We start from the raw sequence: 14,992 nt of genomic DNA, 5'->3' as shown, positions 1-14,992 counted from the left end.
TAGGCTTCTTGTGTGGCAGCTGGTTTTTAAGAGAAGCAGGTGCTGCCAGTTTCCCTTAAAAAGCTCAAACCTGGAACTAGCACAGCAATACATCTGCAACAGTTTATTGGTCAAAGCAAGTCACAGAGTCAGCACAGATTCAAGGGGAGAAGAAATAGACTCCACTTCTGGGAGTGAGGAGTGGCATGTTCATGTAGGGAGGGGAAAAATGATGACAGCTAACTTTGGAAACTACCATAACAAGGAAAACCGGCATAAACAGATTTAGACGCAAAAACACCTGACTCTTGGTAAACATCCAGTTTATCTAGTGTGAGCAGTTGTGTTTATACTTAGAGGAGAATAACCTACTAGCCATAAATGCAGTGTGCAATAAGATCAATCTAATCATTTTACAGAGACATTAGTTAATCCAGTGATATGGCTCGGTGAAATGTGGTTAAGAGTGATTCTATATATTAATTTGATAACTGAAGAGAAAAACTAGTAGAAAAGATGATGATAAACTGCAAATATTCCTGGGAGAAGTAATTACCTTTCACAGAGAGGAAGCTATCTTGAGAGAGAGGAAGGAGAATTGCATGAAAAGGTTTGAACCCCTTAAATTGAGTTGACAGATAACTTGGATAGGAGAAAGGGATTCATGGGCAAAAGGAAGTATGGGCACTCCCTATTTGACCATATTCGCAAATTTATACAGGTCAATTAAAAAAAAGCTTTCCAGGTCAATTAAAAAAAATGTGATGCTCCCACATAAAACAGACCCTGAGAGCCCAGAACAATTTCTCAGGTTTCTAAATGCATGATTTTATATTAATAATCAGTGTTTCATCTAATAGAATCATGTATTAAAGATAAAGAAACAAAAACACCTTCACTGTCAACATGCAACCTTGTCAGAAAAACTCTGTTTTTTAGTGTCTACAGAGTGTCGGATCATTTCTGTATGAATGAGTAGTCCATGGAGCTTTTTGATGGTGTGTGTAGCTCACCATGACTCTGAATAAAATTTGTTCTAATGTTTCTCCCTCAAAATTGACCTTTCATTTTGTCTTCCTGGCTTACCTGTAGTATGCTAACTTAATCAATTTTATCCTACGTCTGGTTTATTCTGGTCCACATTATTCAAAAGAATCCAGCATGAAAATTATAATCTGTGAAACTAGGACATGTAGTACTGTAAACATTACTAAATATATATCACTTGACTTTGATAAATATTGCAACAAGAGGACATTGAAGACAGATCTATTTTTTAATGTTCTGCTAATGAAAATCACCTGTGATAAGAAACTACTGCTTCCAAATTTTGTTCTAATTAAGGTATACTATAAAGTTACTCAAGTCCGAATAAAAATCACTTTCAATAATGTTGCATACAAATTTATATTAGAGTTGATCTCTAATGATTGTGTCAAGGACTGGTTTCAGGTTTTTAAAGGAATGAAGGCAAATCCACTAGTCATTGCAGTGACTGGGTGATTTGCTCTCCCCCTCTCCCTTAAGAGAGCCATATGTGAATCATGACTATTAGCTTTGTCTTTCTAAAATAATGTATTCAGGAAAATAATTTTAGATTTCCCTATTAATTTCTGGTTCACTTCAGTTTCACCCCCAATAATTACTTAGCCTCTATATGAACCACTTGTGCTATGTGCAGGGGAGGCCAAAGGCACATCAGATAGGATTCCTGTCTTCCAAGAATTTCCAGGTAACAGCTGCAGAGAATATATTGTTTAAAGCTATAGTATATCACAGTACCTGATTAGATTAAAACAAGCACACAATAAATACATTTTGATTGGTAGATTAGAGGTCTGATCAGGTTTTCAGGGAACACAATAGAAAGGTTCCTACACGTACCTTGGGCTTCCTGAAGGAAATACTGTTAAAAATAAAGGACCGAAAGCCAGGTGAAGCAAGGTAGGAAGTGCACACAAGACAGTGCTCTTTGAATTGTGAAATTCCTTACAGTCACTGGCAGCATTTTGGCATTATTAGTGTTTAAAGCGTTAGGTGGTAGGTGGTGAGATGGGGTGAAACCATAGAATGCTTCTATGTACTAAAAATATTTTATTTACTCTGAACAAAATAGCTGAAAGCTTGGGAATGGCATTCTTCTATTTATTGTTCATGCTCAGTGATTAAAATATTTAGGAGGGTAGAGTTGGGAATGATATCAAGGATCCTCTTAGGAGGCTAATGAATAAATTCCAGTGACAGAAGATAAAACTGTGAGCATGTCCTATACATCAGGGAATTAAAGAACTGGGAAAATCATGTTCCATTTCTACCAATACAGAAATGCATGTCTTGTTAACTAAGCACAGGGATGCACTGGGTCATGTGAGAATCCAAGTTGTTTTTGTTAACACAGGGGCTGAAACTGTTCCAGCAATAGGGACTAGCACTGAGGATCTACGATGATTTAGGAATTCATCATAGTCCTAGAGTGATTTCAACACAACTACTCTTTCTTGAGGGATTACAGGACCAAAACTTGCCCAAACTCATAACGGATTTTACAGATGTGACTTAAGTATCATTTAAGCACAAAAATTGCTTATTGATGTTTATGGGAAAGTTCTAGAATTCCGAGAAGAGAGAGGCTTATGATGCAGATGTAGGAACTAGTGTCATGTGTGGAATGTATTTATTACTCCCACCAAAGAGTTTTAATTTTATTTCCCAAAGTACTTTAACATCAAACAGGAAGAATAAAAATGGTTAAACCATTATTGGAGTACTCAGTTGGTACTAAATAGAAGCATTCAGAATCTGAAACAGGATGTAATGACATTATTATTAAAGTGAGTCTAAAAGTGTATTTTTCCCTTTGAAACCTTAATATTCACTCTGTACAGAAACAATACATATGGATCAAACATTCACAGTATAATTTACCATTACACAAATCCATCCTCCTTCAGGTAGGAAGGTACTGATACAAGAAAAATATCTGAAAAAAATACGTATACATATAATATATTTTGAATTGCTCAAGGTTCCACAGAGAAGATACAACAGGGAGAATAAAAAGCTACTCTTATTTTAGAATTTAGTTCAACAAACATTTACCGAACTAAAAGAACTAAAGCATATCCATGAATCCTATTTTGTTGAGGAAGAAGACAGGGAATTAAATTGTCATAATAAAGTATAATAAGTACCTTGAAAATCACTCCCTCCACTCCGTACCCCCCCAAACACAAAGAAACAAGTAATGTAATGTAAATGTAATGCCCCGTGTTTGTTACCATATATATACTAATGGGGGGGAGGTTCACAGATAGTGATGTCACTACGCCGCTTTAGATCTCAGAAATGTTGGGAAACCTGGATGGTTCAGCAGTTGAGCGCCTGCCTTTGGTCCAGGGCATAATCCTGGAGTCCCACACCAGGCTCCCTGCATGGAGCCTGCTTCTCCCTCTGCCTGTGTCTCTGCCTCTCTCTCTCTATGCCTCTCATGAATAAATAATAAAAACTTTAAAAAAAGATCTCAGAAATGTACCTTCTAGGAATTAGCAGGGATGCATGCAATCAACTACAAAAAAGCAAAAAAGTAATGCCTTTGTAATAGGTAAATCATATTTCTTTGAAGTTAAATGTATATTTAGAAGCTTGTCACCAAGACTTTCTGCAAGGTTTCAGGGTGAGAATCTAGGCAATTTTTACTTTAGGATTCAGATACTTCTGCCCTAATATGAACTGTGATCTGATGGACAAGTATATCAGCAGTCTAAGGAAAGAGAGGTACCAGAAGGAACAAATTTGGTCAACAACAGTGCTTTCCATCCAAGAGAGCAATGCTTTCAAGACATCTGGGAATGTTATCTGAGATAGGTATCTAGGACAACAATAGATGGAATGACAATGCCAGGCATTCGATTGTTAGATGCTTTAGGAATCAAAGTCTAGATGGAATTTTACATTGCCTTACTTTGAAAATGGTCTCCTTGAGAGGAGTAAATTGACAACAAAATATCATTCAGCTTTTTACCACTTGTGATAAGCTTTATACCTCAAAAAAATACTTGTTATTCTGTCAGAGTTTTCATGTGACCCACCCATATTTCATACAGCTCCTGAACTTGAAAGCTGATTACAGATTGAACAATCAGAGTGATAAGGACTTTAAACAAATTCCACTTAGGGTTATAGTCAATTAGAACTCATCTCCTGCACATAATTTTACATTGATTTAGTAGGAAATAAAGTACTGCTTTGGAGAGAGATCTGATTATTTCTTTTTCTTCAGATCTTCAGAAAAATTCAAAATATTTCAGGATATCAAGTATAATAAATGAATCATTTAGAATGCCTGAATCTGGACTTTTAATAAGTGTTAGTGATAGAAATGAAAATTATTCCAGACAAAGTGTTTGAACCAACAGTTTGCAAATCACTGGAATTAAGTGCTATTAGAATTAAATGTGTCTAACAGATTTTTTTCAATATTCATTGAAACAGCTTTCGACTACGAAGTCGAGTTTTGAATATCAGAAAGGTGAAAGAACCAGAAAGAACTCTGAGAGAGAAACTCATTTATCTCCAAAAGGAGATCTCCTATCTCTATCCCTAGCAGGAACAGTGCTTTGGTAAGAAATACATGAGTGTTTAGAAATAACTGGGATTGCACCTTGGCTCTTTTGCTGCCTGAATTTGAGCAAAGGTATTATCTTTTCTGAACCTAAGTTCCCTGGCCTATAAAATGCAGATAATTGTCTCTTTTTCAGAGGAGGCATTTAAATATCAAATGAGACAAATAATGAGAAAGTAGTTTTTAAAGCCTGAAACTCCATAACGTTCGTATATTCACTTAGCCAATGTTTGCATAGTCCCCTCCCTATGACATAAGCATTAAGTAGTAGGTGCTAACCATGCTTCTCCATGTGGAATAAAGTGGTGAATGTTGATTATGTAATCTATTACCTTTTAAAGTTGACTTGTTAAAAATGCCACACTATCAGAAGAAATAAAAGGCTTGCTTTTCAAGGTATGTTGTCATTTTAAAGCTTTGCTCTCATCCTTCTGTATCCCTATGGAAAGAATTATCATGCCCAGGTGTCCTCTGGGGTGATCCAGTGATACACCATCTTCCACAGCATGTCATGTAAACTCCTCTCAGTTTATACAGTCTATAATTTTCATTGGCAATTCACTCCACTATAAACAGTTGTATCCAGAAATCCCTTGATGAGAGTCTGACTCTATTTTTGATGTTTGACTGCTGAGAGCTTTTACAACCTCACTTCTCTTTCCTTTCTGCCCCACATCTTGGCATGCTGCTAGGAAAGCCTTGGTGCTACTTTCTTTGAACGGGGGGATCAAATCACAAAAGCCTCTTCCCACCATCCCTTAATAATCACAAAAAACCCCAAGCCAGTATCTTTTCTCTGCTCGCTCAAGCCATGTTTGGACCTGTTTATGAAGTCTGCTCTCCTCTCCCTAGAAAGCTTCATTACATAAATAATAAAACCTTTTCATACCTTCTTGGTGTGTGCCTAGATTGCAGACTTGACATCCAAACCAAATTTTGGTGGAGGTCTATTCTGTTTCTATGTACTATCCCTATATCTGCAGAATGTCACAGCTGACTCTGAGAGTGGAATCCCTAGACAATGATCACCATCACCGGGGGGGGGGGGGGGGGTGTCTTTCTGTTTCTTTGGCTTACTAACAGATTCTACTGTCTGATGGCAAGCATGTATTTTGAGCTGCTGCCTGCTAGCTAGCCTGCTTTTTGAGGTGTACTGCTTTGTGCTCTATTTTCTGAGTTCTACTGAACCTCTGTTATAGATTTAAGTAACCTAAGTTAGAAGTTTTAATAATTAATTGGCTTTTAGGGAAAGAAGTATGTGATTCAGGCCCTTATTAAAGCAGCCCTGGGTCATGTGTCTCAGTCTGAACCCATCTGTATGTATTAGATTAAATTATGGGTCCTGATTCTAGCAAAAACTTGACTGACGCTAACTTTAGAGAATGACTACTGCTTTGTGACCAATTGTGACCTGGTGTGTCTCAGTCGGGCGTATGCCCTCATTCATAGAGAGTTCAAGGGAAAGATTACACCCTGTGTGATAAACATGGGCACATTGGGTAGTAACTCAGTGGAGGAAGAACAGTCACCATTTGAATAGTAGTCATTATTTGAAAATGTGAATTGCTGAATTCTACAATCCTAAAGACAGGAGGCTCACTGGGACACTATAAAATGCCTTTGCTGGTGCTGTTGCACTTATGTCTCTGTCACCAAAAAAAGAGATACTTATCATTAGGGGTATAAGGAAAAACATCCATGGCATTCCTGTAGCACAGTCAAGAATTAATTCAACCATTGCCAGAGGTGAGGTCCCTAATCCTGATGATACTGATGTAAGGATCTCTGGAGTAAGAAGCCTATAATATGAGCAGGGTAGGGAAAAGCCCACTGAAGTATATCCAGTAACCACACACACACACACACACACACACACACACACACACACAGCAAGCAAGAAAGCAGGAAGAAAGGAGATAGGGAGGAAAGGAAAGAGGGAGGGAGAGAGGCAGGAAACATACTAAATCAATCAATCAATCAATCAATCAATCCACAATTTGACCCAATTGAAAATCCAAAAGTTAGTAATGTACAGAGAAAACTAGAAAAAAAAAAAAAAAGATGCTGATTAGATTTTGTGCCACTACAGTATAGGTTCTTAATTAACTCTCATATCAATGGCAAACCTTTATGGCCTTAATAAATATGAGAGCTCAAATTACAGTTACACTGGGGAATCCCACTAAATTGAAACAAAGTACACCCCCGCCCCATGATCTTAGGGGAATTACTGAACATAAAGTAGAGGACACATGCCTCATGTCAGCTATTGAAACTATTGTCTTGCCTAAATCCCCTGTATTCATAGCACCTATTGCCCAAAAATGTCCTATAATGATCATAATTGTCCTGACCTAATGAATAGTAAATTAAAAATTAAATTAAGTCTTTGCACTTACAAATTAGCTTGACAAAATAGGACTACATGGACCCTCTCTCCAGTTAAAATACTTAATAAAGCTCACATTAGAATTGGGGCCTTCAATGCCTGAACTACACTGTAAAAGTCTTATTTAGAGAAGAGGTAATTATTCCCACTTCCAATCCATTTAATTGTTTAATCTGCCCTCTTCCTACATTTGTAAAGAATGAATGGGCCCACATACTAAATAACTGCAACCTTGAGGCCTTGGTCTCACATATTTAAGTTTCTGTACCAATATTCTTGGAATTTCTGACTCCATACAAACAGCAATTGGTAAATATTTTGCTATTGTAGATTACAACAAAATTCCCTAGAATTTGTTTCAATTTTGTACGATACACATTCCCATTAGTAACTCCAAAGACTCCTCTGTCATAGAGGCTTTTGCAACCTCTTTTCATGTCTTTTGGAGTCTCTTGACCACCTATAATGATCATTCATTGCCTGGAGGCTTCTGATGCAAAAACCGTCTCCCGTGACCCAGTGCTGTATGCCATTATACTGGCAATTTTTGGCCCCACACTGGACATGTGACACTTCATAACCAGCTGTCTTCCTTGTCTTGGATCATGGAAGCAGCAACCCTCAAACCCAGCTTGACTGCTGAGGTGACCTGCTACAGGATAGAGACAAGCCCAGGCTCTCTGACATATCCTTCCCGCAGGAGGGGTTGCCTCCTCTGTCCTTAATCTCCTGCGATATGCCACAGTATAAAAGAAGATAACTTGTCTCCAAGTATCTGGCTATCTGAGCCCCTTGGGATCAATTAAATGAACAGCAAAAAGAGTTTGTGAACTTTATGGTGAAATTATTTATCACCATCACAAATGATGGAGCTCCCCAGAGAGCAGCCGCTTTCCATTCCTTAACCAGGATGTCTCATAAAGGACAGGACACAAGAATCAGCACAATTGGTCAGACTTCAGGTGATAAAAACCTGGTTGTCAGGTATCTTAGCACTGGATGCCTTGGCCAACAATCAGCCCTGTCTGCACATTTTTAGTGTCTTGAACCATCACAAACGGTCTGGATATCTGCTCTACTCAGTGGCAGCAATAACGATTCCCTATCCACTATTGTTCCCTCAGTTCTTTACCCTGAGAACTCTGGTAATTTTTTGCCTCATAGACACCTCAAACATACATCAAGGTCACACATGTTTCTATACACATTTAGTGTATAGGCTAAAATCCATAGCCTCATCAAGACTCTTCTTATCCTCTTCAGAGTTCTAGATGATACTGATAGTGACCAAGGCTCTCATTTACTTTTCAGAGTACATATATCATTGGGCTCTTGAAGAAGACATTCAAGGATCTGTTTTTCCTCTTGCCAGTCTCATGCAATAGGCTTCATGGAATGCATAATGGCCTTCTTAAATAAGTTCAAATTCATTGAAATGAACATGACACATTTTGGTCATCAAACATTAAGGGCTGGATTGTAACAAAGAGTTTGACTCTGTTTTCAGATGTTTGAATGCTGAAAGCTTTTTTTAAAAAGATTTTATTTATTAATGAGAGACACAGAGAGAGAGAGCGCATGCAGCAGAGACACAGGCCAAGGGAGAAGCGGGCTCCATGCATGGAGTCTGACGTGGCACTGGATGCCGGGTCCAGGATCAGGACTTAGGCTGAAGGTGCCACTAAACCGCTGAGCCACCGGGGCTGCCCTACTGAAAGCTTTTGAGCCTCACCATTGCTTCTTCTCCTTTGTCTCACGTCTGGACAGGCTAATAAGAAAGCCCAGATGCTCCCTTCTTTGGCCCTGATAAGAAATTCAAACCAGGCATACCCTTTTCTGTAAGGGAACCCTTCCTCTACTCCACTCTCCCTCTCCACCATGAAAACCTCAAGCAAGCCTCCTTCCTATACTCTTTCAAGACATTTTTGAACCAGCCTGAGAAATCTGCCCTGCTCTCCCCAGAAAACCTGTTGTCTTTAGTCTCAATATCCAAACCAAATTTTGAGTGAGTGTCCATTTTGTTTCTATAGGATGGTCATAATATCTTGCCTATATCAAAACTTTTGTTTACCAATGCAAATATAGAAATTCAAAACTTGACAAATTCTGCTCTCTTAATCTTGAGTCTTCCATTAAAAGTAACATGCAGAAGGAATGCTTTTGTTCTCTGCCCCCCAGATAGGACTTATGTCCCAAAAGCTATGTCCTATATATTATATGTAATATATAATATATTATATATATTATATATATATATCCCTTGTTTGATGAGACCATATTATTTCCTCTCATTTTTAAAAGACTCCTTGCTGTAATGGTACACGATTTGTCTGAGGGCACCTATGGCAGAGTGTATTTGGTTATATACAATGACATTCCCAGAATTTCCCTCAAGAACATCATTAGGTTACTATGGTCTTTACCTTTTCTGGCTTTGCCTGTGATTGCCTCTCTTGTTCAACTTCAGTTATGTATTATTTCTGCATAACCATCCCTAAACTCAGTAGCTTCAAACAACCACCTTTTATTTGCTTACAATTCTGTGGGACAGGAATTTGGACAGAGGATAGTGGGGTTGACTCAGCTCATCTTTCTAGCACATAGTACATCTGGTGTGGCTCAAGTGACAGGGGCTGGCTACCTCATTTCCACTGGGGTCATATACTTAGGGCCTCTGTTTTTGCTATTGCCTGGACACCTCATTTCTCAACCATGTGTACTCTTCATATGGTCAACTTGACCATGTGCACAGTGTGCTCAAGGTAGTTGGATTTCTTACACGGCAGCTGGCTTTTCCCAAAATGCAAAAATGTAAAGTGCAAAAGCAAAAGCCTCTGGGTTTTCCTAAGGCTTCAGCCAAGAACTGATACAAAGTCAATCCTGCTGCATTTTATTGGTTAAAGCATATTTCAGAGCAAGTCCAGATTTACAGGGGAGACTACACAAGAATGAGGGTACTGGGAGTCTGGTTAGTTGGCTGGTAACTGAAGCAATAGTCTACCAACTTCCAGGGCAATATCTATTTCCAAAGCTACTATCAACTTTACACAAATTGGTCTAATTCCTGGCAAATTGGCTATGTTTTGGCTGCAGTATTTGTGTGTAACACAGTTCCACAGTGGCAGACACTACACAGTCCTGCAGATAAAGTTGTGCTAGAAAACATGAAAAAAATGGCTACAAATCATACAGAACAGGAAAGTAGAGCTCAGATTGCCTTTCTCTCGATAAAACTATCAGATTGAAAAACTATGAGTAATTTCCTAAAATCTAACTGGCTCAAGAGCTCATTTCTATCACAGTATAATATCTTGGACTCACTATATTTTGTTTGAGTATATTGTGAGAAATAATAGCTACCTTTGAGCTCAGTGGGGTTTTCTATTTTATATCGTTTTTGTTCATCTTTTAAAAGTATTTAAGCAGTGCTTGCTTACAATGTATATTGGGGAGAAAGCAAGCAAGCAAAAGGGGGCACTCACATGTGCACAGATCATAGAGAGGAAGCCGAGTGATCAAGTGAAGATGAAATGAATTGCCAAGTGTCCATTTAGATAACAAGCAGGATAGTGTTATTTACTTCCATTCCATTACTGACATTTTCTTTCACACCACAGGTTGCCATGACCCCTCATTTTGTAGCATTTCATGATTGAAATCCTGCCACATGACATTTCACTAACCACATTTCATTGAACATCTCTTAACCCTTGACATTTGGGCACTGATGATATATTTGAACCTGCAATATCAGAAATCCTTTCCTTAGATGTAAGCAATATTTTAAAGTCAATGAGAGGGATGGAGAGGTCTTCTCCATATTTTAATAAGACATTTCTCATATGTTAAGATTTCCTACTAATATTCTTTAGATGCAAGTTAAAAAATAATGATTTTCCTTCCATTATGATTTTCTCAGCATATGTTATAATCTTCGTAATTACTATAAAGTTGTTCAGAAGAAGTATCTTTTCTTTTAAGGACCATAAGTAGTTTATTATTTTCAATTGTTCTTTGCTCAGCAGAGTCTACTTGCCAAGTAGACTTTTCTTCCCCCAGCTTTATTGAGGTATAATCAGTAATTAAAAATTACATATATTGGGACACCTGGGTGGCTTAGTGGTTGAGTGCCTGCCTTTGGCCCAGGGTGTGATCCTGGAGTCTCAGGATCGAGTCTCACATCAGTCTCCCTGCAGGGAGCCTGCTTCTCTCTCTGCCTATGTCTCTGCCTCTCTCTGTGTCTCTCATGAATAAATAAATAAAATATTTTTTAAAAATTACATATATTAAGGTATACAACTTGATGATTTTATACACATATACATTATAAAATTAAACTATTTAGGCGTACCTGGGTGATTCGGTTGGTTAAGTGTCCGACTTGATTTTGGCTCAGATCATGATCTCAAAGTTATGGGGCTGAGCTCCATGCTGGGCTCTGGGCTTAGTGTGGAGTCTGCTTCAGATTGTTTCCCCCATCCTACCCCCCATGCCCCATGTGCTCTCTCTTTCTCTTACTCTCTAAAATCAATCAATCGATAAAATCTTTAAAAGAAAATAAAACTATTTAGCATATCCATCACTTCATATAGTTGCCATTTTCTTTTTTTTCTTCTTTCTTTATGGTGAGAATTCTTAAGATCTACCCTTTTAGCAAATTTCAAGTATACAATTTAGTATTGTTAACTGTAATCACATTATTGTACATTAGATATCCAAAACCTACCAAATAGACCCCAGCACTTTTATTTATAAATTTCTTTTATAATTTATAATTTTTATTTATTTATTTATTTTTATTTTTTTATAATTTATAATTTTTAAAAAGATGTATTACCATTTAACCTAGATTTTAATGTTCTTGTTGAATTTCTATGTAAGTTTTAGAAATGCAATTAACTCTCCTGTGTTCCTCAAATAGCTGACAATACTTACTAATCAACTAACTATCAGAGACTGGCAAACTATGGCTCATAGGCAAATACCATCCATTGCCAGTTTTGTAAATAAAGTTTTGCTGAACCATAATCATGCAATTCATTTACATATCATTAATGGTTACTTTTGTGCCACAATGGCAGGATCGAGTGAAAAGACACTGTATAGCCCACAAAGCCTAAAATATTTACTTTCTGGCCCTTTATGGAAAAAGTTTGCTGATCATTAAAATACTGTGCAATTTAATAAGAAAGCATTTTGAAATATTTGACTAACTCCTGAAAGATGTAATAGTTATATATCTCAAGATGAGATCAAATGTACACAAACTTCTTGACACCTACAGAAATTTACCTGTCACCCCCATTGTGTATTTCATTTTCCGTTCTTTTCCTCTGTGCAATTTCCTTGCTTCTTCTCTTTAGTTGCTCTTCTTTTTTGGCTGTTTATTAAAGTGTGCTTCATGGACCACCTCAAAATCACCCAGTACTTATAAAAAAGCAGATCTTTGAGTCCCATGCCAGACTAACTGATGATTCTTCAACTCTCAAGAGGCCTTTAGGGTAGGCATTTCCATTCTACTATGCTTCCTATTGGTCAGTGCAAATGATAGGTTTTTGGCAACTTCCAATTCCTTCACATTTCATGTACAGTCACTATCAATTAATAGCTTTAGATATCACTGGAAAGCTTGGGGGATCAGCTGTCTTAAAAAGAAATGATGTTCCTCCCCATGCAAAGTAGCTTTCCCAGAAACAAAATGGGTATTTTGATCACTCTGACTTTTGTCCCAATTTCTCAGTTGAGTTGAATTCCAAATGGGAGTAGAGGTGAATGATAATCACACTGAATCCGAGAGATGACACCTCTAGGGAATTCGTATTGGTCTTTTCTTAGCACTTGGATTTGGGATTTAAAGCAAACCAAATGGGACAATTTCAGTTGAAAAGGATTAGCTTTTAAGTATAAGTTAATAAATGTATCAGCACAGAACTACAAGTACACCATAACTTAGGACTTGTATTACATAATACATAACTTGTATTCAGGAAGGTTTACTAAAATAGATACATATTAATAAGATAGAGGCAGAAAAGTATTTGTAATCATGCAGAGGGAGAAACAGAAAAACTATAACATAAAAATGAAAGGGTGATCTTGATTAATAAAAGAGTCTAGTGGATGGAACTGGAGGGTATTATGCTGAGTGAAATAAGTCAATCGGAGAAGGACAAACATTATATGGTCTCATTCATTTGGGGAATATAAATAATAGTGAAAGGGAATAAAGGGGAAAGGAGGAAAAATAAGTGGGAAATATCAGAAAGGGAGACAGAACATGGAAGACTCCTAACTCTGGGAAACGAACTAGGGGTGGTGGAAGGGGAGGTGGGCAGGGGTGGGGGTGACTGGGTGGCAGGCACTGAGGTGGGCACTTGATGGGATGAGCACTGGGTGTTATTCTGTATGATGGCAAATTGAACACCAATAAAAAATAAATTTATTATTTAAAAAATAAAAAATAAAAAAATAAAAGAGTCTAGTTTTTGCTCCAGTCACTTATTAAGCCCAGACATAGCCCTTGAGATTTGTATGATAACCACTGGGCCATATAATAAATTTCTGTATTGATTTTAATCAGTTAAAAAAAGCAAGGGTGGGGGAATTTGGTAAAGGTGGTCAAAAGGTACAAGCTTACAGTCATAAATAAATACTGAGGATAAAATGATGACTATAGTTAACAATGTTCTATAGTATATTTGAAAAGAGAACAAATCCTGAAAATTCTCACTGCAAAGAAAAACAATTTTAACTTTTTGAGGTGACAGATGTTAACTAAAGTTACCGTGGTAATCATTTCAAAATATATACACATGTCAAGTCATTATGCTGTATACCTTAAAATTATGCAATATTGTGTGTCAGCTATATATTAATAAAATTGGGGGGTGGGGGAAGCAAATGTTATTGATTTAAACAAGATTATTCCTATAAGAAAATAACTTACATAGTTTCTATAAGCCAGAAAACTTAACACTTGGTAGTTTAGTATTAGTTATCCATTTCTGCATAGACATATTACCCCTAAAATTCAGCAGCTTAAAATAGCAACCATTATTATGTCAGGAATACTGGCATGGCTTGAGTGGGTGCCTCTGGCTCAGGTTCTCAGAAAGCTGCAATTAAGGTGCTGGCCAGGGAAACAGTCATCAGAAGGCTTATTTCCAAACTCACTCAAGTGGCAGTTAGAAGGCTTCAGTTCTCTGGGAAAGCTCACAGCATAGCAGGTGACTTTCCTCAGGACAATCAAGCAAGAGCATGAGAGAACAGCTCAGATGCCATATTTCAAGCCGCTCTAATGGAAAAACCCATATGGCAGAGAACCAATTCTCTGGTCAATAGTCTGTGAAGCCACATGAGACCTCTTAGAAGCTACTCCCCTAGTAGAACCTTGTGATGTCCACAGTCTCAGCCAGCACACTGCTTGCAGCCTTACAGAAGACCTGGAGCTAAGAAATGCTCCAGAGAAACTACGTAATACAAATATAACTAAAAAAAAGTTTAAGTTGACATATCAAACACCAAACATTAAGCAAAAAAAAAAAAAAGACTTTAAGGCAAAAAGGATAATCAGAGATAAAGAGAGGCCTGTCATACTAAAGGTTTAATTCACAAAGAACATAAAATAACTCCAACTTTTCATGCACCTAACTTATATATCCTTGTTAATTGTAAAGCAAAATTTACCAAAAGTAAAAAGAAAGATGGAGAAATGAACAGTATAATGATCCAAATTTGCACACCTTTGTCAGTAATGAGTTGTGCAGACAAAAAATGAGTAAGAGCAAAAGTTGTTAAATAATTTTTATTAAACATTGTCATTAGCAAAACTCATCTAACCCAAATGTAAAGAATACTTCACCGAATATTCATTCTTTCCCAGCATAAAAGAGCATTTAAAAAATTCACCATATGCTGGGTCATAAGGTTAATCTAAACAGATTTCTAGAACTAAAATAATAAAAATACATGTCTCTTTCAACCTTAGCTCAATTGTAGTATAA

General features: G+C 37.2%; 1 protein-coding gene across 36 annotated transcripts in view; it reads right to left on the bottom strand.

Moving 5' to 3' along the window:
• The window catches only part of GNGT1 (G protein subunit gamma transducin 1), a 346,832-nt gene that overhangs the window by 108,736 nt on the left and 223,104 nt on the right, over positions 1-14,992 (bottom strand). For 5 of the 36 annotated variants that reach the window (XM_025471335.3, XM_049093558.1, XM_025471344.3 and 2 more), the window contains exon 1: positions 5,490-5,619. The exons of the other annotated variants lie outside the window; for them this stretch is intronic. The gene's annotated coding sequence lies outside the window, so the exon portion shown is untranslated. Of the gene's footprint in view, positions 1-5,489; positions 5,620-14,992 lie in introns of those variants that run through there. 36 annotated transcript variants of the gene reach the window in all.

This window comes from Canis lupus, chromosome 14, assembly GCF_003254725.2.
Source record: "Canis lupus dingo isolate Sandy chromosome 14, ASM325472v2, whole genome shotgun sequence".
Taxonomy (NCBI): Eukaryota; Metazoa; Chordata; class Mammalia; order Carnivora; family Canidae; genus Canis; species Canis lupus.
Note: the sequence above shows the minus strand (reverse complement) of the source record. Positions and strands in the feature narration are given on the sequence as shown.